The sequence below is a fragment of the Lygodium microphyllum genome, chromosome 25, assembly GCF_053477565.2.
Source record: "Lygodium microphyllum isolate KBCC chromosome 25, Lygodium_microphyllum_v1.1.10, whole genome shotgun sequence".
Classification (NCBI taxonomy): Eukaryota; Viridiplantae; Streptophyta; class Polypodiopsida; order Schizaeales; family Lygodiaceae; genus Lygodium; species Lygodium microphyllum.
Genome location: NC_141159.1, coordinates 70993034 through 71017488, shown reverse-complemented (window position 1 = coordinate 71017488; position 24455 = coordinate 70993034).

Sequence of the window (24455 nt, the reverse complement as noted above, 5' to 3'; positions counted from 1 at the left end):
CAAGGGAAGGGGGCTAAGGGAATTTGAAACATGGGGGGTGTGGGGAGTAATCCCAAGGTCCAAGGATAATGCCTTAAGGGTTTAAACACGAGGGGGGGGGTGTGGTTTCAAGATGCCCAAGGGAAGGGCTTAAGGGTTAACACACGCGGGGGAGGGGGGGGTTCCAAAGCCTAAAGAAAGGGGTTTAAGAAAGATTAAATACCCGGGGGGGGGGGGGGGGGATGATTCTGAAGCCAATGAGAAAGGGGGACTAAAGGAAAATTAAAAACACGGGGGTGTAAGGGGGACTTATCAAGCCCTTTATAAGCTTCCCCCCCAGGAAGCTTCTAAAGCTTCATCGACGTGGGAGGGGGAAGCTCACGGCGATTCAGCAGAGCTGGGCATGGACTGATGGCGAAGGTCGATGCTGGCCTGGTGATACCCAGCGCCTCCTCTCCCCTCTTGCAGCAGCAGTGGCAGCCCTCTCGATCCCTCACAGCAATTAGTAGGCCGTCTCCTCTCTTTTTTTTCTTCCCTCCCTCAAGCGTTGTCTCTCTCACTCATTGATCAGAGTGGCATCGTGGCGGCCTCCTGCTTTGGTCTTCCTTCGTCCCCTCACGATAGCAGCAGGCCCTCTCTTCTCCTAGATGGTAGCAGCCCCCCTTGATTTAAATAGGGGAGGGGAGGGGAATCCTCCCTCTCTATCGTGTCAGTGTGCATGGCATTGAGGGTCAACAAGCTCCAATGAGGAGCTTGCTGTCCTTTCTAAATCCCTCTCCCCCTCCAGCACGACCATAAAAAAAATTTCCCATGAGTTTCCAATATTCGATATATTACAATACAAGTCCCTTGATACCTCTTTTTTTGTGAGAGGTAGCTCTATGCTTTGACGAGTTGGTTGCTTTGTTACTTACACAAGAAATAAAGTTGGTCTTTAATGCATCTAGCAATGGTAAAAATTCTAGTTATGATAGTGTATTCTATCATCAGAGAAGCTGTGGTAGCTCATCCGAAGCTAGAGGATCTTCATATAGTCGTGGAGATAGCTTTGCATGTGGCCATGACTCATTTGAATGTGGTGATTTTATGCCTAGAGGCAAGGGGAGATCCTACTCTAGAGACAGAGGATGTTCTTGTCCACAGAGAGATTATGCATGCCATTACTATGGGTAGTTTGGTCACTTTCATAAGCAAAATACTATGTCTAGGGGTCAAGGACCCATTTTGGGCAATATACGGGTGGATATAGTGGTGGTAGCTATGGTTCTAGAGGTAATTCACCACATAGAGATCATCTATTTGCTATGGAGCATGTACTTAGCAATGTGACACATTCCCCGTGTAATGTGCCACCTGAGTTATTCCTTGGCGGTACGTTCTTAGTAGCCCATCAAGAGATGTCCTAGCAAGCGACGTTTGATATTTTGATAAAATCCTCTGAGTTTGCTAACTAGGCTCGTTTGAGTCTACCCCGCAATGGAAGTTCCGACCGCTCCCATGAGGATCGACCTGAGTTTTTCTAGTCAAATCTATTACTAGCAGATAATTAATATTAGCGAATTCTAAAGTAATGTGAGTTAGTCTTTCTAGTTTCTAATGGTCCATCAAGTGCAATTTTTATTCCTTCTTAGGAAAGCTCTCGACTTATCGAGACCACCCAACCATCCATCCTCCCACTTCCCTCGAGAGAGTAGTTTGAGTTATTTAATTACCTACCACTTTAGGTTCAACATATAAAATTAGCTTTCTTGAATTATCTCTTGATACAATTTCATTACACACCTTTAATTTACGACATAAAAACTGAGTAAATTAATTCCTCAGTAATTTCTTCTTAATAGTTCATTTCAAAAAAATGACTTTAACAATGTTTTCTATTCGAAGTATTATTCTCTCTAAGTTTCATTCCCCAACTAGTATTGGAACTTCCAGAACACAATTTGGAAATCGAAGGGTAGTTGGTAGCTTGTAAGAGCCTAAGGAGTTTATGACTAGAGACCCCTGGTATCCTCACCTCCTCCTACCAACTAGAGTTCCTTGCGACAAGACCTTTCACATCATGATTGGTCTAAACTCACTAATATGAAACAAAAAAAGGAAAAATCCCTTGGAGTAGGTTTTGTTCACGCAGGCCTTAGGGAGGTCTAGCGCCATCAAGAACACTACCTCAGTCGGAGCGTTCTGTGTTCACCAGAATACTACCTTAGTCGGTGATCTGTACTCAGTCATGTACTTAGTCATCCATCTTTTAGCCTGATGATTTTAGGAAAGATCAGTACCTAGCTTACAATCACAAACATCTTATTTAGGGTGCATTATACATAAGCTTTTAACAAGTTTATTTCCAAGACGAATATTTTCTTTCCAAAAATAATAACATCGAGCCAAATTAGCATGAGTGCCAAAATAACTTCGAGACAAATCAGCATAAGTGACAAAATAACTTCGAGACAAATCAGCATAAGTGGTAAAATAACTTCGAGACAAACCAACATAAGTGGCAATACCTTCCAATAGTCTTCATGGACTCCCTCTTCCTTGGGGATTAGTTTGGATTGAATTTAAGTAAGAATTTCATACTTGAGGATAAATCCCTTGGAGTTTCGTGGGTCTTTACCTGCAATAAAAGAAAATCTTGGTTAGTTTAATTACGAACAGTATCATTTGGCAACTGCATCTCAAGGTCTCTTATATACCGAGGATTAGCGTCCATTATTTCCCATCAGAGATTTCGTTTGATCAACACAAAAATCAGAAATATTAAATCTTTTAGGGACGCGGTACCTTCCTTGTACCTGCTTAGGTTCATCTTGTATAGATCCAAGTTACCCCTTAGAATTCGTGGTTAAGAATTTCTCAAATAAATTATATGTAGGAATCGAATAAAATCTTATTTTACGCATGCAGCTTTTGTTGCCTATTCATGGGATAAAGGCCTGCTAGTTATTTTTGTTTAAGAAAATTAGTACCTAAGGATCCATGATGGGTGCTTGGTTGATGGTATTCACGGCTTCGTTTGTAATCCCTATACTCACAATTCTATTTGTAGTAATTGTGTCCACACCGTTATTGGCAACTCCTGCCTTCGCAACCTTCGTAGCTTTCTTCTTTTCACGGCCATGGTCTTTAATCGTGAGACCGCAAAAAGGGAAATTTTGCGAAGGAGCTTGGGGGTAATTAGATTGATGGAATTTTGATTGACGGGGGAAAAAAGTGATCACCAAGGATTTTGAGAAATTGAGAAGAGTCTTGATTCCATAGGGGAGAATAGGATAGAAGGGATGGAGGAATTGAATTCAGGAGCTTGCAGAGTATCCTCATTTTCTTGATGAGAAATTCCCGTGCTTGGGCTTCTCTTTCCTCATTGCCTCTTGTCCTATACTCCTGAGAAGGGCCTCTCCCCTCTTGCTCGAACTGCTTTTAATGGCTCTCCATGCCTCTTATTTATTGCTAAATTAGAGAAGAAGGGTTGTGGCTAAGAAGAAGAGTTCTTTATGGAGGGGATCTTGGTAAAATTAGCAATCTGAAGCTTCCAAGATGAAATCTGATACTCAGACCACAAATCTGATGGTTCCATTGGCTTCGAAAGGGGAATAAAACCTAAGGACACTTGATTAGAATTTTTCTAGATCACTTATTCTTCTTCTCCCTGTTCGAAGTGTTGTTTGCTGCCTGTAAACTATGATCGTGATGCGCACAATTTTGTGGATCCTTCTTTTTGCATTAAATCTCCAAAACTAATTGAAAAATCCACTTTTGTTTTACGTGACATCCTGTTCTAGAAGTTTTCATAGCTTTTTAGGATATTTACAATAAATAATATAGAAAATATGCTAGTTTTGTCCAAAAATCTAGTATTTTTGGACCATTGATGACTAATATGACTAATAACTCTCATTCACATGGTAACTTCTGTGAAGGGTAGCTATAGTCCTTGTCAATTCGGAAAATGTTGGGTTATGATCCTCAGGTTTTTTTGCTTGAGATCTTCTCTATTTAATGATTTTAGAGTTCTTGAAGTCCATTTTGCAAGAAGTTGAAAAGATTTTAAATTAAATTCGGGATATCACATCCTCTCCCCCTTAGAGGAATCAAGATGTCCTCATCTGAAATGAAACTGGGGATATTGGTTACATAGTCATTCATGATCAATCCAAGTGGCATCCTCTTCACGGTAGTCTTTTCACTGGACGATATATTCTCTAAGGGTTTTTCTTCTTAGAGTCTTCTCCTTCATGTTGGGTATCTTTTTTGGTTGAAGTTCGAGGACTCCTTGACTTGGCATTACAATTTGTTGGTCGTTAAGTACATGGTTTGGGTTATGGACATCTACTTTCAATAGACTGACAAGAAATACATTATCTACTTTTAAGTTATTAGGGAGTTGTAGCTTGTAGGCATTTGGCCCTAGACACTTTAGCACCTTATATGGCACACAATACCTGGGACTTAGCTTTTTGAATTCCTCCAAAGATAAGGAAATTTTCTTTGGGTGAACTAGTAGGAAAACCATGTCACCTACTTTGAAGATGCATTCTTGCCTTCGTTGATCGGCATATGCCTTCTATCGATCCTTGGTGGCTTGAATATATTGCCTTATAGCTTTCACTTTGCTGATCCATTTCTTCCAGCATTTGCCTAGATGCTTCTACCCATAGGGTAGGATCAGAAAATTTACTGGGATAAGACAATCTTGCCCATATAGTGCCTGAAAAGGAGTCATTTGAATACTTTGATGGTATGATGCATTGTAGGCAAATTCAACTAAGGGTAGGTATTGGATGCACCATTTGGATTCCCTATTACAATAAGCCTTCAGTATGTCCTCAATAACTTGTTTGATCCGCTCTGTTTGACCATCGGTTTGGGGATGGTAAGCAGTACTGAAGCAGAGCTCGGTTCCTAGAGCTTCAAACAAACTCTTCCAAAAGTTTGAGGTGAAGAGAGAATCGCAGTCACTGATGATTCTTTGGGGTAATCCATGTAACCTAAAAATTTCCTTAATGAAAAGCCTGTCGATATCAAAAGCCTTGTAGTTGGTTTTTACAGGAATAAGGTGTGCAACTTTTGTCAGCATATCAATGATTATCATTATGGAGTTATATCCTCCTTGTACCGGGGGTAGTCCAACTATGAAATCCATGCTGATATACTCCCATTTCATTTAAAGGATGTCAAGTGGCTGGAGCTTTCCTGGCGTCTTGACACGCTCGGCCTTAATTCATTGGTAGTTTAGGCATTTGGTGACATACATCACCCTTGAGTCTTTCCCAGTAGAAGCTTTTTCTCACTGTATTAAGAGTCTTAGCATAACCAGGATTACCTGAAAATGGGGAATCGTGAGCTTCCCAGAGTATTTTCCTTTTGAGTTCCTGACTTATAGGAATACATAGTCTTGTCTTGTAATAGGTAAGCTCCTTGTTTATGGAAAAATCTTGATACTTAGTCTTGAGTTTTGGATTTGAATCCTTGATGGAAATTTCTCTTAACAAGTCTTGATAGCTTGGATCATTTGTCCCTCTTCTTTAGCCATTTCTAGGAGCGGGTTACTAGGCATTGAAATCATTGTGGCAAGAGTTCCAGCCCTAGAGGGTTCTTCTAGGATTAGAGCATTAAGGAATGATTTACGGCTTAGGGCATCTGCAATCACATTCTCCTTGCCTAATCTATACTTGATTTCAAAGTCAAATTCTTGCAAGGTCTCAATCGATCGATGTTGTCTCACATTGAGATCTGGTTGAGTAAAAATCCACTTTAGGCTCTTATGATTAGTGACTAGAGAAATCCTATTACCAAGCAGTTAATGTCTCCATAGTTTAAAGGCATGAATTACATCAAGTAATTCTAGATCATGTGTAGCATAGTTTCTTTTGTGGATCTTTAATTTTCTTGAAGCATAGGCTATTGGATGTCCTTCTTGCATAAGCACACAGCCCAAAGCAAGAGAGCTTGCATCAGTTATGACCATGAATCCTTTGCTGAGGTTGGGTAGCCTTAGGATAGGGGCAATTACTAAACTCTGCTTAAGCTTCTCAAAGATAGATTGTTCAACAGCAGACATCCATGTAATGAATCCTTGCATTTTTAGAAGGTCGGTGAGAGATGCGACAATTAAGGCATAATCTTTAATGAAGACTCTATACCAACCCATTAGCTCTAGAAAACTTCGCACTTCCTTGATCATTGTTGGGGGTGGCTAGTCTTGTACATCTTGGACCTTGGCAAGATCCACTGAAATACCATCTGTCGATACTATGAATCTTAGATATTCAATCTGCTTCTTAAAGAAAGCACATTTCTTCTTTTTAGCATATAGTTTGTGGGCTCTCGTTGTTTCAAGAACTATTAATTGTTGTGGTTCATGGTCTTCTTTATTCTTGGAATATGTTAAGATATCATCAAAGAAGACGAGAATGAAGTCATCAAGGTAGGGTCGAAAAATGTCTTGTATCAACCTATTGAAGATGGTAGGCATTAGGGGAGTTTTGAGGTCTCGAAAATGCCCTATAAGCGATCCTAGAGAGAGAAAATGTTTTAAGAAATAAAATATTTTTTAGATTTTTAAAAACTTTTATATTTTGATAAGTAAATATATAAAAATTTGTTAATAAGTCATTGTCATGATATTCTTGTGGTCACATCAAACCTAGAAATCTAGGCCGCCATAAAGGTGACAAAGATGGTCATAAATGAAGATCTTACTCATCCTCATTATAGTGAAAACTAATATTCAATTTAAATTTTGTTCAAATTTTGATTACTTCCCTCCATTCTCACTCTTTTCTTTCTTTCCCATCCTTACTAGTTTCTTCTTTGTTTTCCTTCTTCTTTCTAATTCGCATACTTTTTCAATCCAATCTTCTAATCACATCCTTACCTATGGATAAGTCATCCAATGATCTCTATAGCTCTAGTAAAAGGCCTCTTTATCATCTTCATATTGAGTTGGATAGTGAGTATGAACCAATAAGGAAGAAAACAAAATCAATTACTATTACAGAGTCTATGAAACATATACTCAAGTTTGAAGGAAAGAAGATTCTCGATCTTTGGTTAGATGGTATGCTATATCCCAAAGATCCTAGTAACAACAGTACACCACCTTTCTATAATAGCTCTTCATTGTTGAGATTCATTGGTGATGGTTATAATGGGTTTCTAGTCTATACACTTAACTTGGTTGCAGAAAAGGATGTCCTCAAATTGGAGAACCATCTTTTATCAAAACATAACAATGAGTTACTGTAGAAGCTAGAAGGCTATTAACAAAGGATTCATTTGTTGGAGAAATGCATCAAATCTTATCAACAAAAGCAAACTATTTTAGGACTTTGAAATCGACAAAAGGCTCTTAGAAATATTGAGAGTCTCAGATGAGGAGGAGATGGTTGTAGTAAAAGAATCCAAGCAGCAAGATACATTTTTTTTCACTTTAAAAATATGAAATATGACTTTGTTTATAATTAATTGTATTGATTTGTGATGTTGATTTTGTTTAGGTCTCTTTTTCAACCGAATGCAAGTGAAAGAGATTCTTTGAAAGCATCTCGATTTTATTATCATATTCTTCCTTCATTAGTTTCAAAAGATATTTTGGAGAAGAAAATTTTTAAAAAGGCAAAGAAACAATGCTTGGAGTCATTTGTAAAGGATCTCTCTTTGGATATTGAGTTAGTGTAGAAGACACTAGATAATATTGATATCAATCGAGATGCTTATATACAACTTTTTTAGCTTTTACAGTCAAATATGGAGCAAGGACAAGTACGTAATTGCATACTTCCAAGGCCATATGTGATTAGAACTATTAGGCAGAGAGTGAATAACAAAGTAATGGAGATTCTGTGTGAGCCTTTCCATATTAAGGCTAGCTTCAAGGGCAAGAAAAATAAAGTTGTATTCAATAAATTTAATAATATTTTCCTTGACATGCCCACCCTACAATGCTTAATTATTGGATTCTATGACTTGTCACTAGAAGTGGCACAAGGAGTGGCTCGATTTATGGTTAAACTTGATGAAAGTGAGATTCTAAAATGTACAAAATTAGATAAAGTCTTTATTACCTTGATGAATAGAGCACTTTCATTAGATCATTCCAATCACTCAATGTCATTTAGTATTCAATCGAAACACAACATCTGGTAGCTAGGAGCATTCGAAGTAGATACAGAGGATTTTGATATAATGTATTGGGTTTTTCATTGAACACCAATACCTAATGTTATTAACAGACAACAAGCCGGAGAAGAGCTATTTGTTGAAGGATTCGGAAATTATAAGATTGAGTGGCACATAGCCGGTGACTTAAAGACACTTAAATGTATGTACAATGTATCAAAGAGAGCCAACTCTAGATCTCCTTGCCTATATTGCATGTCCCTAGCCATAGAGTTGAACTCAAGCAATTGGAATAGAGCACCCTCTAGGCACAATAAGGATCCATAGTTTAATCCAATCCTAGATATTCCTTTAGTGAATGCCCATATTTGTACATTTCATGTGCTTTGTAGGATAATTGAAAAGCTTGTTTATCTTTATATAGGATTTGCATGGAAGCTGAAGCCATTATCAACTAGAACATATGCTATAACAAAGATTGAAAAAGTCTTATCTGCAATTGGTTTGAATGGTAGTAATGTTGTTATTGAACCGGATCTTCAAAAGGCTATTCCCAAAACGCCATCTATGAGTGGAGTGAAGGCTAGAAGGTTCCTAGACTTTCATGGGAGACTTGGTAAGGTAAACTCTAGGAATGGTAGCTCAACTATTAGATACAATCAATGGAAGTGCCTACATAATGCAATTAAGGATCATGCTGATAATGGACAAGCTTGGAATAGAAAAGCCAATGTTTGGAAAACACTAGATAAAATATTCTTTTATTGTGATAAAATAGAGTGGAATAATGATGATCTCAAAGACTTCAAAAATAAATTGAACATTTTAAAAAAAGCAATGACAGAAGCTTGGGGTAATCAACACTTCACTCACTATATGGTAAGAAGTTTGCACATGTATGTCTCTTTATTGTCTGACACATATAGGGTTTTCTAATTGAATTTCTTTATTTACAGCATATCTTATACAACCATGCTCCATATTTTATCAAGAAATATGGATCTCTATATATTTGGTCAACCCAAGGTATGGAAAAATTACATTATTAAGAAATGACAAAATACTTTAGAGACACACAAGACATGGAGGTGGAAGATACAAAGAAAAAAGCTTATTAGAGGTCTTTCAATGGTTCTACAAAGAAATTTGACACAAATTCAAGCTCAAAGGCACAATCACATCATGTAATACATTATCTTTGGCAAGGACTATATCCACTATTACCCAAAGAAGAAAAGAGGGATATTTAAACTCTTGTGCAAAGCAAAGATATTTTGAATGGTTACAAACTAGACAAAGAGATGGAAAAAGATGGGTTTCAAGAAACCCTTAGCATTTTTTAGTCTGACTGTGTTGTAGAAGAGTCTTTAGTTTTAGGGAATTCACTAGGTCCTCTAAAGGAACCTTTTATTTTATCCCACTTGATGAGACCTCTACATTTCAGGAACTCTTGTTTCCTATAGCCTGGAGGAAGGAGCTTCAAATTCTTGGCAACTCCTACATGGGAGAGAAAATAAGAGGCAAGAACTCCAAAGTATCCTGTCCTAGATCCACTGTATCTCACCATGAAGCCAAAAACTCTTACAGCCTCTTCCTTCTCCACCAAAATTATCTTGTCAAAACCTCTACTGAAAGCTTGGGATCCAATCACCTTGGAGATAGCTTTCAAAGCCATTATTGGTAAGCTTAGAGAGCTTGACAACCTGCTATGACAAATTGCAACTGCTTCCGATATAATGACCAAGGCCTTGCCAAGCTTCAATGGCCTTGAGCCCTTAACTCTTCCAAGAAAGTTGTTTGCATCTTCAATTTCTATCTGCACAATAAACCACAATAGTATAAGATGTCAGTAGATATGCATATCATACATTCTAATAAAAATCACAATGGATATCTTAGAATTATATTTCATACCTTAGGGTTTTCATCTTCTTCAAGAATACTATCATCATATAGATTTATTGAACTTTTGGGTTTCTCCTCTAATGGAGACTTCAGTTTCTCTTCATACCCCATGTTATCAATACCAAGTCTCTGTTGAATTTGTAAGTACTCTTCCTCTGTAGGTATCCCCCCCTTTTCATATTCCACAATATGATTAATACAAGAATGCAAGGCTATAGAACTATCTTGAAAATTCTCTCCCTCAAGATTAAGAGTTGTTAGCAATTCCTCTTCATAACCTATAAAATTCTTATCATTTTGACCCCATGCAGCAAGGATTGCCAAGTAGTAATCTTTTCTAAGATCAAAAAGGTGTTGAATATGATTTAGCAATACATATCTCTTTTTGTTGATGAGATAACTAGGAAATGTTGGGACACATTCAAGAGGACCTATTTCAATCTTTGCACTCAACTCTATCTCCTTTTCTTCCTTTTTTGTAATGTTCTCACTTTTAAACATAGCAACATCAAATCCCTATACTAATTGGTTCTCAATATCCTCCTAAAAAATTTCACCCTTCCCTTCAACTTCTTTGTCTTTGCATGCAATATCCTCCATCTTCTTCTCTTGTATTGTATCTGAAGAACAACTATCCATATATTGAAGATATACAAGAATCCAACATCCTTTTGTACAAGAAGACATTGTTGCCGATTCTGATGAAAAGGGCAATCTGCTTTCCACTTCTTGAATTCTTCATCAATAAGGCTAAACCGTGTTTGCAAAGTTGTTCTAGCAACATTGGAAGCTTCCATTACATCACCATAATGGACAAATCCCTTAATCTCTAGGCCTTCCACATGTCTATCATAAAACTCCCTAAAATCCTTCAGTTTATCTTCAAGATCCTTCAAAAGCTCTTGCAAAGCAAATATAAGATGAAATGATTGAAATGAATGAATGAAATTAAATTTAGTCAAATTTTATAATATACATGATGAATGAAATGAATTGAAACTTTATGCAACATAGAAAGCATGAAACATTCAAGACTCATGAAACGCGAAAACAACGATTCAGACGGCCTCGCAGCTCACAAAATCGCGTTTCATACATCACTTTGACAAAAAAAACTTGATGGATTCGCACTTTATACAACCAAAAATTTTGAACAAAACAACACATCAAGAACATTAAAAAAACTTGACGAATTCACGTTTTATACAATTGAAAATTTTGAATAAAACAACGCATCAAGAATGTCAAAAAAACTTGACGAATTTGCGTTTAACATGTGTACCAAACCAATATTGATAGAAAAATAAAGTAAAACTCTTATATAATTTCTAAGTCTCTGATGTAACATTATCCTCTTAAACCAACTAACATCTTCAATGCCATGAAATTTAGGATTGCTGAGAAAAATATTAAGAAAAGTGTGATACCTGATATTTGCAGGCCTTGCTCCTGAGAATAAATGGTTTTTGATAAGAATGTGCTTGGTATGGCTTGTGATGCTTATCGGATAAATAGCTGTGGTCGAAGACAAGACAAGATACATAAAAAAAATAGTAACCAAAACCCGAACCTTAGTGTTCATATATATATGCCAACAGTCACCCTACCTTTGATCAAAAAGTACATTGCACTAATTCAAAGAAGGTGCGCTTAAAAAGGAAATGGTAAAAACTTAAAAATCGAAGCAATAAAAGTGCTAACATGCAGAAAAAGTAAGTGACATGTGGCACAACTTCCCAGGAAAAAACGGTATGCAGTCGCACGTGTGAAATTAACTACGCATTACAGTAGCTACACATGTAAACAAACTTCCTTATAAACCCGATTTCTAAATCTTAAAAGAGTTTTTTCAAAGACAAAGCTCTCTCTCTACTCAAGCACACCAAACAACGCTAATTTGATCACATTACAAAATTATTCTTCCGTGCAAGGCTAGTAAATAAGGTTTCATTACCCAATATACGCATCAAACACTCGACAATGTAAGTTTTTTTCTCAAATATAAGTTACATTTGAATCACTTGAGAATTCCTACAAGACCATCCCTAAAAATGCCAAAAGTATGAAACACAACGAGCCATGGCTCTTCACATCGACAAGAGCTATTTCATGATTCATACGTATTAAATGCGAGATTGTGTTAGTTTCTCTTCTCCATGTAAGGCCTCCTCGCATTTGATGCGACTTAGGCATGCATGTATCCTTTTGTGACTTATGAAATGCGATGGGCGTGAGATTTCTCTTTTCCATGTGAGGGCTCCTTGTGTTTCATATGACTTAGGCGTGCATCATTTCTCTATTGACGTATGAAAAGCAATATGGTTTTAAGTACTTTGGTCAAAAATGTCCCTCGCATTCCATACGACTTAGGCATGCATCATTTCTCCATTGACGTTGTCGAAGGGTTTCGAAAGCAAAGTCGCAACCACAGAGGACCTTGACTAATTTCAGGATGGAAGATCAATTAGGCGAATAAGAAAAATGAGAAAATGATGTCAAATAGTATTTATATTTCTGCCATGAAGTTTGCAAAATACAAGATGACTTCAAATCTGTTCAGTCCACTGATTTTAGGCCTTTTAATTTAATTCTGCTGTATTTGTAGATCCTTGACCTCAAATAATATGTGCAGAAATTCAGAATTCAAATATACAACACTATTGTGATCTTCTTGGATTCTGATGTCAATAATGTGCAGGAAACTGCCATCAGTGAGTTTACAAACAAGAGGCATGAACTGTAATAAAGTCTCTTTACTAATATCTCGAACTGTGGACCATCCTGTGTGGAAATTGTATTTATCCACCAAGAGCTCTTCAACCAGCTTCACAGTTTTTCCCCTCCATTACTCCAAGAAAGAGCTACGGTTCCCACAGAGATCTGAAACTTTGTTTTTACTTCTTTCAGCACACTAAAGTTACTGGAATATAGATTGTTGTCATACAGATGCATTCATAAGAAGTTGCTTAAAGCAGTTTTGATTTTCTGAAAATAGCTTGCACTGAAAGGAATTGCCTTTTCCCAGCATTTCGCTGCTTTAGCTGTTCTAATTGATCTGATCTATCCTCATCCAGCTCATCACCGCCAAACAACTGACGACAACTTAACGGAGTTCCTAAGACGGAGCCTGAGATATCCCTTGAAGCCAAAGCAGAAGGAAGCTCATCCATCTAAGTCTCCACTGAACACTCTAAAATTGACCCCTTCAAATAGGTGCCATCCTGTGTGCCAACGAATAACTGGCCTCTTCCACTGGTACTATAAACGATGTTCTCCTTGAGCCGCAGAAGCTCCTGCAATCTTCTCTTCAAAGAAATTGATTCTCCTCCATTGGTACATGATACGGAGTCGCAATTGATTAATCTCTTGCATCTTGTCAAGCCTCAATCCATGCCACGATTATCAAGCCACGAGAAACATCACAGTTATAGAGACATCATCGACAAAGCTCGGATGTGCTCGATGCAGATCAGATTCGCCAGCTCAATGCAGATCAGATTCGCCACATATCGAGTGTGGATTCCGACATAGGACTCATTTTGTGCTTGTTTCTGCGGAGACGAGCAGAAGAAGCTCCTGCGTGTCTCTCACTCCGGCTTTTCTTCTGTCACCCGAATTCTGCACACGGGGTTCCTTCCATTCGTGATTCTGATTCCCTTTTCGTCAGCTCACAACAACCCCCAAATCTTTCCCCCCAGCATCCTCACAAACACGAATCTCCTTCCAAAAATAAGTGGTTCCCCCGAATAGAAAAGCCCCCTTTTTCGAATTTTCATGCGCCTCCCCAGAGAAAGCTTTCCCCCCCAAAATAGCCTTCTCAGCCAGAATATTCAAAGTATTTGCAAGAAACTTCAAGTGGCTTGCCCCAACAAGCCTTCCTGACACGTTCTCCATAGATCCCATAATCTTGGCTTTCAGCAAAAGCCTAATATGACAGAAAATTATTTGTCCCTATTTCAGAAATGATGAACTCAGTACAAATGGCGCACAAGTCCTGCAAATCAAGAAAAGAAGCAGCAGCCAACACGCGAAATGCATTTCCATCATTCAACTTGGGATGGTGTCCATAAAGGTAAGCCAAAGAGATAGCCATTGCACTCCATGATACGACATTTCAAAACGGTAAGCCAATAAACATACTCTCTGCTTCTTGTATAGTCCCATGTGCTCCATACATACTCACAAGGCCACTACCAACAAAGACATCTGAAGTATAACCCCTCATACAAGCATCATGATGCAATGTCTGGCCAATTTCCAGAAACCCAAGTAGAGGCAATTGTTCCTCCCAAACAATAGCTTCTGCATCTATAAGTGCACCACAGGCTTGAAGGGCAATCGTGTATGTCTACTCATCACGACTTATTTCTTCCTCTTACTTCAAACCCTTCTTCACTATATTACCCACATAAAATAAAAGAGCAAACATAACGACTAAGTATGTACAAAGTATCAAATCACACACACAACTTTTGGGTGGTTTTCACACCTCGAATGCACAGCAATACGACATCCACCCCCTCTAATCTTGCGCATCCTTCGGATGGGCCAACTACCCATGATCATTATCATCAAGATCCACAAACAGATCAATCTCTTCATTATGCATTTCCGGTATATCAACAAGATTATCTGTCATATCATCAGTCTCTTCCATTGGAGTTTCTTCTCGTTGCTCTTCTCTTGTAAATTCTTCCAATGCATAATCTTCATCATCTCTTTTCTTGAAAATCTTGATTCTTTTTCCAGCAATAGGGACTCTAAGCACTGTCCCATCTAATTCTGTCAGCTCATATGTTGCATTATCAAAGACATGTTTGACTCTATACGGCCCAAACCATCTTTTCACCATCTTCCGAAGTGCAGTATGCTGATTTTCAAGGCTGCTATCAAAGACTAATACCCAATCTCCCTCTTCTATTGCTCTAGGCCGCAAGCAATGCCTGCTATCAAACCTGTCCTTATTTCTTAATCTAGCAACCTTCAACCTGTCAATAGCTAGCTGAATATCCTCTGGTCTTCTCTCCAACTGTCGAATCCGAAGAGCTAAGAGCTCCTCTCTCGTCAAATCCTCCTGCCAAGGTAAAACTGACCAAGTCAAAGCACAAGTCTCAGTTGTCATAACAGGTTTCTGACCATACATCAACTCTGCAGGCATATATCCTGTGGTAACACTGTGAGTCGTACGATCAGCCCACAAAGCAAATGGTAGAAGTCTCGGCCATTCTCCAATCTGTCCTCTGCATGCTTTGGCTAATGCTTTCACTATCGGCGAATGCCCTCTTTCACTCTTCCCATTTCCCTTTGGATTATATGCTGTAGTTAGAGCCAACTTGATTCCTAGCTGAGAGAAAAACTCCCTAGCTTCATCTGCATCCAATTCACCACGATCCGCAGTGATCTTACCCACACAGCCATACCTGCAGAAAATTTCTTCCAATAAGAACTTACAAACTGCACTAGTGGTCTTTGTTCTCAAAGATCTGCCCTCAACATGATTGGTAAGATCCTCTCTAGCCAAAACAATGTATCTCATCTGCCATAGACCCATAGGCATAGTAACCAAATCAACTACCCACTTATAATGAATGCATAGCGGATAGGTCGGATGAAGCTCATCTCGATGACGCACTACTGAATACATCTGGCAGTCTCTGCAAGTCTCAACAAAGTGAGAAACATCTCTATACATGCCTTTCCACCAATATTTCTCCTTGATTTTCTCATAAGTAGCCCACACTCCTCTATGACCAGCCCAAGGACTCTCATGAAACTCCCTCATCACCTGTAACTGTGTCTCTCTATCGCAGACAACCCGCAAAGGTAATCCACCTCTTTTCTTCGGATGCTTCCAAAGAAATCCGTCCTTGAGAAAATAACCATAGGCTTTCCTTCTGATCTTCTTGAACTCTTCATCTGTCCATTCATCTCTTTTGCTTAGTGTACTAAGGTACCTGCCAATCTGCAACCAATCTCCAACATAGAGTTCTTCTATGAAAGCCACAATATCATTGATATGACAAACATGATAAACCATAGTGGCTGAAATTTCTGCATCATCCTCTTCTGCAAGTAGAGTCTCCTCATCATCATATTTGGCTCTAGACAACATATCTGCCACTGGATTATCCTTCCCTGCTATGTGTTTAAATTCCGGATTTAAGGACTTGATGTATGCAATCCATCTCAACATGGCTATATCCAGAGTAGAGCAACTCGTAATCATACCAATCAATGGCAAGCAATCTGTCTCTACCACAACTAAAGCTCCAATAAAGTACTCCTTGTCACATTTGAGAGCTGTGACAATCCCCAGTAGCTCCCTCTTGATTTGCGGATATCTCCTCTGTCTCTCGTTTAGGACTTTCGCCCCAAACCGAATAGCATACCTATTTCCATCTGCATCATCTTGACCCACAGCCCAACCTATGCCAATTGGACTAGTGTCAACTGTCAATACAATAGGCTTTCCACAATTATAATCCGCTTTCCTGAGAGTAGGAGCATTCTGCAATAACTTCTTCAATTTCTGCATGGCTCTAGTGTGCTTCTGAAGCAGCTGATATAAACAATCTGCTATGTGTGCAAAATGAGGTATCCAAATCATATAAAACACACAAGCTCCAATGAATCTCCGTACCTCTGAAGTGGTAGAACAATATTCCGCAATCTTGTGTATAGCATCCACCTTATCAGGTGAGGGTTTCCTGCCATAATACCCACACATATGTCCAACAATGACAACCTCATTCACTCCAAAAATAGATTTTTTCCCTGAAAGTGTCAAGTTCACTTCTTCTAACCTGGCCAAAATCTTCTCACATGCTGAAATATGATCAGCCACAAAGTATCTGCATCCCTGCTCATTTAGACTCTCATTCTTCTCTTCTTCTGCACATCCCTTAATGGGCACATCATCCAAGAAAGGCATAGTAAGTTGAGGTATATAATCACGAAGAACCTTATGCATGGCATTCATCATATGCGCAACAGAATTAGTGGCACCTTGAGGCAAGGTACACATCCTGACAAGCCCAATAGGAGTTCTCATGGTGGTTATGTCCCTGCTTTCCAAAGCCAGCTGAAACTGATCATATCCTGAATACAAATCACCTAAAGAATAGATGGCACATCCAGCAAATGTCTCTGCAAACTCATCCACAACTGGACCTATATCAACATTCCTGATAGTAACTCTGTTTACTAGCTGCATGTCCTGTATAAATCGGAGAGTACCATTCTTCTTTGGAACCGTAAACCACCTGTTTGAGTATGGTGCAGATGAAGGCTCAAGAATTCCCATCCTGATTTTCTCATTCAATAAATCAATCAGCTTTGGCAGGTGTGCTTTAGGTGCACTGAAATAGGTCGAAGATTCCATGGAATATGAGGAATAGTAAAAATGGCCATAGGAGCAACAATATCTGGATTCACACATCCAATCTCATGCGGGAAAAAAGCAAATCCCTTCCATGTCGCTCAAGCATTTCCTGAAAGCATTGCTTCTCTATGGGTAACAAAAAATCACAATTTCCAATTTTCAATTCAGCAAGAGTCTCTGCTGAAAATTTATGACCAATATGCTCCGGATTCCTCAAAATTGGCTGTTTAGCAGCCCTCTCTATTTGCTGATCACTATCAGGTGGAAGCGGTACAGCTACCAGCTTCACCTTCTTATCCAAAGTTTTGTATTTCGTGTCAACCCTGGCTTCATTATGCTCTTCTGCATTACTCAAATCTTGCTGTAAATCAGCAATTCTGCACTCCAATGGCTGAATATCCTCAGCCCTCTGCTCTATGGACTGCATAGGAACAGCCCTAAACTCTGAATGCTGAAATATTTCAGCAGTAAACTCTGTTGGCTGAAAGTTTTCAGCCCTCTGTGTCTCTGAAAGCTGATCATAACTAGCTGGAAACTCTGTTTGCTGAATTTCTTTAGCACTCAACACTTTTTGCTGAGCCACCTCAGCCTCTCACTCAATCTGTGACACAAAATCTGCAATTTCATGAAACATGTCCAGGGATTGCATTAATACATTACTGTGACAACTCTGCATATCAGTTTTCAGCATATCTCCCATCTCTGTCATTGTATCTGCACAAATCACACTGTCATACATCCCATCTACGTGCTCATCATCCTCTAAAATTCCTGCATTTTTCAAATTTTTCTCCTTCCTGCATATGTACTGCCTGGCAGCTCTAGGCAACCTAGAAATCTTCTGATAGCTCATCGAACTGTTTGCTGAAATCCCAACAAAACCGGAGGAGAAAACATTGCTGCCAGGAGGCGAGAACTCCAATCTCCTCTGCTCTGTACCACCGTCGTCTCGCGAAACGGCGGTACCTAATGAAAACCCGAATCCCTCACAGTGGGCAAAGGTGCATCTTTGAGAGTATCCCTGTTTCTAACATGGTTCACACACACAGTCATAAACTGAACTGCTCTCATGCCATCTTTACTGCGAATCCGTGCATAAGCAAATCCATCATCCATTACCTTTGTTTCCATGCGCATCTCTGTGATGAATGGCTGTCCAAGAATTATAGGATAAGAGCATGAATCCTCCACAAAGAAATGAAAATCCTCCTCTACATCACCAATAGAAACCCTGACACTAGGACATGTAGCATACAAATAACCTGCAGTGTTATTGGCGGCTCTCATACGCCACCCATGCTCTACATCCATAGGCCATCCGTTACTCTCATAAACTCCACGAACTATGAGATTAATCTCTGAACCATGATCCACTAAAGCAACATAAGACACATGTTTCTCTCCAATCTTTACCATCGTCTCTGTAGTTGCCCTAGCCCAATGGCTTCGCAAAAAGTGACTACGCGGTATCAAGACAGGCTCATCAGTTTCAGCATAATGCATAGGCTGAACCCTCTTCTCTACCTGCGGAAAAACAGAAGCATTCTCAACCATAACCTCATCCTCATCCTCATCCAACTCCCCAATCAAAACTCCCTGTGTATCAGTGGTAGGCAATGCATGTATTTTCCTCTTCAGGACCTCCTGAAATTGATCTTGAAACTCTCTTTTCGAGATGCCCAAAACCTCAGAAATAGTGAAAGTCACCTCACTACCAAGTATCTTGTCATTAAAGATTTTCTTCATGTCCGTAGATGTCTCAATATCGGACATCAATCTAAACCCTGGCTGCTTTCTCTCTCTAGGCTCTTGCCTCTTTTCTCTCTTTTGAGCATCTTCCATCTGTCGATCTGGCCCTGGTCTTAAAGACGGTCCTGCAGTAGGTGGAGTAACAAACTCACCCCCTCTAGTCTTTTTAGCTGCACTTGGATTTTCTTCATCCCTCTTATGCTTCTCCTCAACAAGTACATCTGCTCCATGAGACTTAGCCAAATAAGCATAAATAGAGTACCTGTCAATAGGCGAATCCCAACCTGTCTCTGATCTGATGCTAGAGCCTGCACTAGTCAAAACAGTTTGCTGAATTTTTCCCTTGTTTGCAGTTTCCATAGCATAAGTCCATAGTGCTGACTGAGTCTCTAATCCCTTCTCAATCTGGACTCCATATGCAGAAGCATCACCTCTAGCTGTCACATAAGAAGTACGCGCAGCCATGTCATCCACTAACTTCTTCATTCCACCTTTACCAAAGTTGGTAGCAAGTGGAGCTCCTGTCTCAGTCAACCAAATCTTACCATCTTGTCCCCAATATACCAAATTCTTCCTCGTTGCATCCTAAAAAAATTCACAATCCCTGCAATGCTGATGGTCTGTACTATCGCACCAAATACATCTCCGATCTCTCCTAGGTGCACTAGGAGCACTCCTAGGTGCAGTAGGAGCACTAGAAGAAGTAGTAGGCGTAGTTGAAGCAAATTGCTCTTTCAATTTTCCCACCAACTCCGCTTTAACTGACTCCAGTGTCAAATCTGTTATGCCTTTGATTATGTCATTAAGAGAGGTAGGCACCGATGGAGCGGATGGTTTTGGAGCAGAAGGTGTAGGCATTGGTCATGGAACAGGAGGAATAGGTGGAGTGGAAACAGTAGGCACTGGCATAGGCCAAGAAACTGGCTGAGGAGGAGAAGAAATAACAGGGATAGAAGCAGGCATAGGAGCAGATGATGGTGTCGGTGTCATGGAACCATTATGTAGGCGAGTCTTCCATATCCTCCTCTTGGTCAAAGTCGAGACTACATCCTGGGCATCCTGCCAATCCGTTTTAAGACCCATAGGCTTCGTGCAATCCTCAAGAAGCTCACCCAATTCTTCTTGAAGAGCAGGATCTGCAGCTTGCAAGAAAAGCTCAACTTTTTCAACATCCAATGCTCTTTGTTCAATAGCATCAAGCTGACTATACCTCTCTTCAAATTCTCGAATCAACTCTGAAGCAGCTAGACCTTTGTTTGGCATGTAGATCCACTCTCGGAATGACCACCGAGTAGCCATACCAAAGTCCTCAAGGAAATATTCTTCTTTCAGGGCCTTCCTAAAATCTTGCCAATGTGTATTTTGAATAAAAAGATCAATCACTTTTGCCCTCAAAGCGGGTGTGACAAGACGAAGGAAGTACTTACTCATAAGTCCAGTTGGAACTCCAAAAAAACCCATCTTGATCTCATATATCTTCAAATATGCTGAAACATTACGGCCATCAAATAGCTTCTTCTCATTCTCAACTGCTTCAATAGCCTTAGTCGCGCTGTTTGCATTCTCCTACTCCGAATAGAGTTGCCTTTGCTAAGACAACTGTTGTTGATACAATTGTTGCTACTGCTGCTTATACAATTGTGTCTGCTGATTTTGGAGCTGCATATACATGGACATATTTTGCAAAATCTGCTTTAGATCCTCTGTTGAAGTACTTGATGCAGCAGTCATTGATGGAGCTGAAGTAGAGGACGCAGCTCGAATTGTGGAAGAGGCTAAAATAGAGACTGAAGTATCTCCCATCCTGAAATTTCTGCGACGCTTTTACGTCGAGTTCACCAAAGATGTCGAAGGGTTTCGAAAGCAAAGTCGCAAACAAAGAGGACCTTGACTAATTTCAGGATGGAAGATCAATCAGGCGAATAAGAAAAATGAGAAAATGATGTCAAATAGTATTTATATTTCTGCCATGAAGTTTGCAAAATACAAGATGACTTCAAATCTGTTCAGTCCACTGATTTTAGGCCTTTTAATTTAATTCTGCTATATTTGTAGATCCTTGACCTCAAATAATATGTGCAGAAATTCAGAATTCAAATATACAACACTATTGTGATCTTCTTGGATTCTGATGTCAATAATGTGCAGGAAACTGCCATTAGTGAGTTTACAAACAAGAGGCATGAACTGTAATAAAGTCTCTTTACTAATATCTCAAACTGTGGACCATCCTGTGTGGAAACTGTATTTATCCACCAAGAGCTCTTCAACCAACTTCACAGTTTTTCCCCTCCATTACTCCAAGAAAGATCTAAGGTTCCCACAGAGATCTGAAACTCTGTTTTTACTTCTTTCAGCACACTAAAGTTACTGGAATATAGATTGTTGTCATACAAATGCATTCATAAGAAGTTGCTTAAAGCAGTTTTGATTTTCTGAAAACAGCTTGCACTGAAAGGAATTGCCTTTTCCCAGTAAGTATGGAAACATTTTGTAAATATAATTTTCTGTTCTTCCCGAAGCCTGGAGCTTTGATAGCACAAATCTTCAAGCCTAGCACTCTTGTTTGATCGTTCTTCAAAAAAAAGAAAACGATAAAGGCATCATTGAAAGGTCAACTTGTGAGAGCTTCTGAATTGCGCCTGAGGTTATGCAGCTGCAAAGAGGATTAAAAAAAACAACATAAGGAAGATGATATGGCGGATTCTTTTTTTCTGCCGAGAGGGAATGAATGGGAACATGGATTACAGAACTGGATTAGCAGACGGAAAGAGCAATCACAGAGAGAGAGATTTCGTTCAATTCCCTGTTGTCGCAGGTAATTCTGGGGAATTTCTTAACACGACTCCGATTCCGAGCTCAATGGACAGCAGAAAAGTTCCCTGTAGAAATCAACATCTTCTCAAGCACATTTCACTGCTTTAGCTGTTTTAACTGATCTGATCTATCCTCACCCAGCTCATCACCGCTAAACAACTGACGACAACTTAACGGAGTTCCTAAGACGGAGCCTGAGATATCCCTTGAAGCCAAAGCAGAAGGAAGCTCATCCATCTAAGTCTCCACTGAACACTCTGAAATTGACCCCTTTAAACAGGTGCCATCTTGCGTGCCAACGGATAACTGGCCTCTTCCACTGGTACTATAAACGATGTTCTCCTTGAGCCGCAGAAGCCCCTGCAATCTTCTCTTCAAAGAAATTGATTCTCCTCCATTGGTACATGATACGGAGTCGCAATTGATTAATCTCTTGCATCTTGTCAAGCCTCAATCCATGCCACGATTATCAAGCCACGAGAAACATCACAGTTATAGAGACATCATCGACAAAGCTCGGATGTGCTCGATGCAGATCAGATTCGCCAGCTCAATGCAGATCAGATTCGCCACATATCGAGCGTGGATTCCGACATAGGACTCGTTTTGTGCTTTTTTCTGCGGAGACGAGCAGAAGAAGCTCCTGCGTGTCTCTCACTCCGGCTTTTCTTCTGTCACCCGAATTCTACACACGGGGTTCCTTCCATTCGTGATTCTGATTCCCTTTTCGTCAGCTCACAACAACCCCCAAATCTTTCCCCCCAGCATCCTCACAAACACGAATCTCCTTCCAAAAATAAGTGGTTCCCCCGAATAGAAAAGCCCCCTTTTTCGAATTTTCATGCGCCTCCCCAGAGAAAGCTTTCCCCCCCAAAATAGCCTTCTCAGCCAGAATATTCAAAGTATTTGCAAGAAACTTCAAGTGGCTTGCCCCAACAAGCCTTCCTGACACATTCTCCATAGATCCCATAATCTTGGCTTTCAGCAAAAGCCTAATATGACAGAAAATTATTTGTCCCTATTTCAGAAATGATGAACTCAGTACAAATGGCGCACAAGTCCTGCAAATCAAGAAAAGAAGCAGCAGCCAACACACGAAATGCATTTCCATCATTCAACTTGGGATGGTGTCCATAAAGGTAAGCCAAAGAGATAGCCATTGCACTCCGTGATACGACATTTCGAAACGGTAAGCCAATAAACATACTCTCTGCTTCTTGTATAGTCCCATGTGCTCCATACATACTCACAAGGCCACTACCAACAGAGACATTTGAAGTATAACCCCTCATACAAGCATCTTGATGCAATGTCTGGCCAATTTCCAGAAACCCAAGTAGAGGCAATTGTTCCTCCCAAACAATAGCTTCTGCATCTGTAAGTGCACCACAGGCTTGAAGGGCAATCGTGTATGTCTGCTCATCACGACTTATTTCTTCCTCTTATTTCAAACGCTTCTTCACTATATTACCCACATAAAATAAAAGAGCAAACATAACGACTAAGTATGTACAAAGTATCAAATCATACACACAACTTTTGGGTGGTTTTCACACCTCGAATGCGCAGCAATACGACAACGTATGAAACACGATATGGTGTTTAGTTCTCTGATCCAAAAGACCTTCTCAGATTTCATATGTCTTGTGCATTGTTTTTTTTAATGATTGGGTATCTTTCCTAATTTGTTTGTATTATTTATTTTTTGGATGTTTCAAATGGCTAGAACTAAGGCCATTGCAAGGAAGCAGAAAGTTGATCCTAGAGGTCTTGCTTCAAAGTTCCATCAGTCCTCCAAGCCTTTCAAGCTTACAAGGAAATCAAAGCGAAGAAGAAGGTTCTCATAGCATGTGAGGTGCCTTAAGGAGATTAGAAGTGCAAGAAAGGCTCTGAATAATGCAATTCCAAAGTTATCTTTTCAGAGGCTTGTCAAAGAAATTTGTGATAAGCATAGTCTACACATTTTTAGATGGACTAGGGCAGCTCTCAACTGTATTCAGGAGGCTACATAAGATTTTTTGATTGAGTTTTTCCAATATTCTTATATCTGTGTTGCTCATGCACATAGGCTTACACTTATGGATATATACATGATAATTCTCAGGATATTGAGATATAGGTTTTCAAAGGTCATTGAGCTAGTCCCTCTTTCTAATGTGAAGGCTTTCAATATTTTAAATGTGCTTCCATATAGAAATTAAAAAAACTATCTTGGTTTGAAGGTTAAAGATGTTACGCATGTAAAGGACACAAGACAACATGAGAAAGAGGAAAAGGCCACTGAAGAGCATGCAGATAAATGAAGAGAGTATAAAAGAAAGAAGGAAGAAGAAAACAAAGCAGAACAACTCCCATATTTTGAAGAGGAGTTATCTACCCTTCTTGAAAGGGCTAACCCTAAGGGATTCAATGTTTGTTTCTTTTTGCTTGGTGATATTAACAAAAGATCTAATATGGTATTTTTGGACTCTGATTATTTTCAAATTCTCAAGAATAAAGTGAG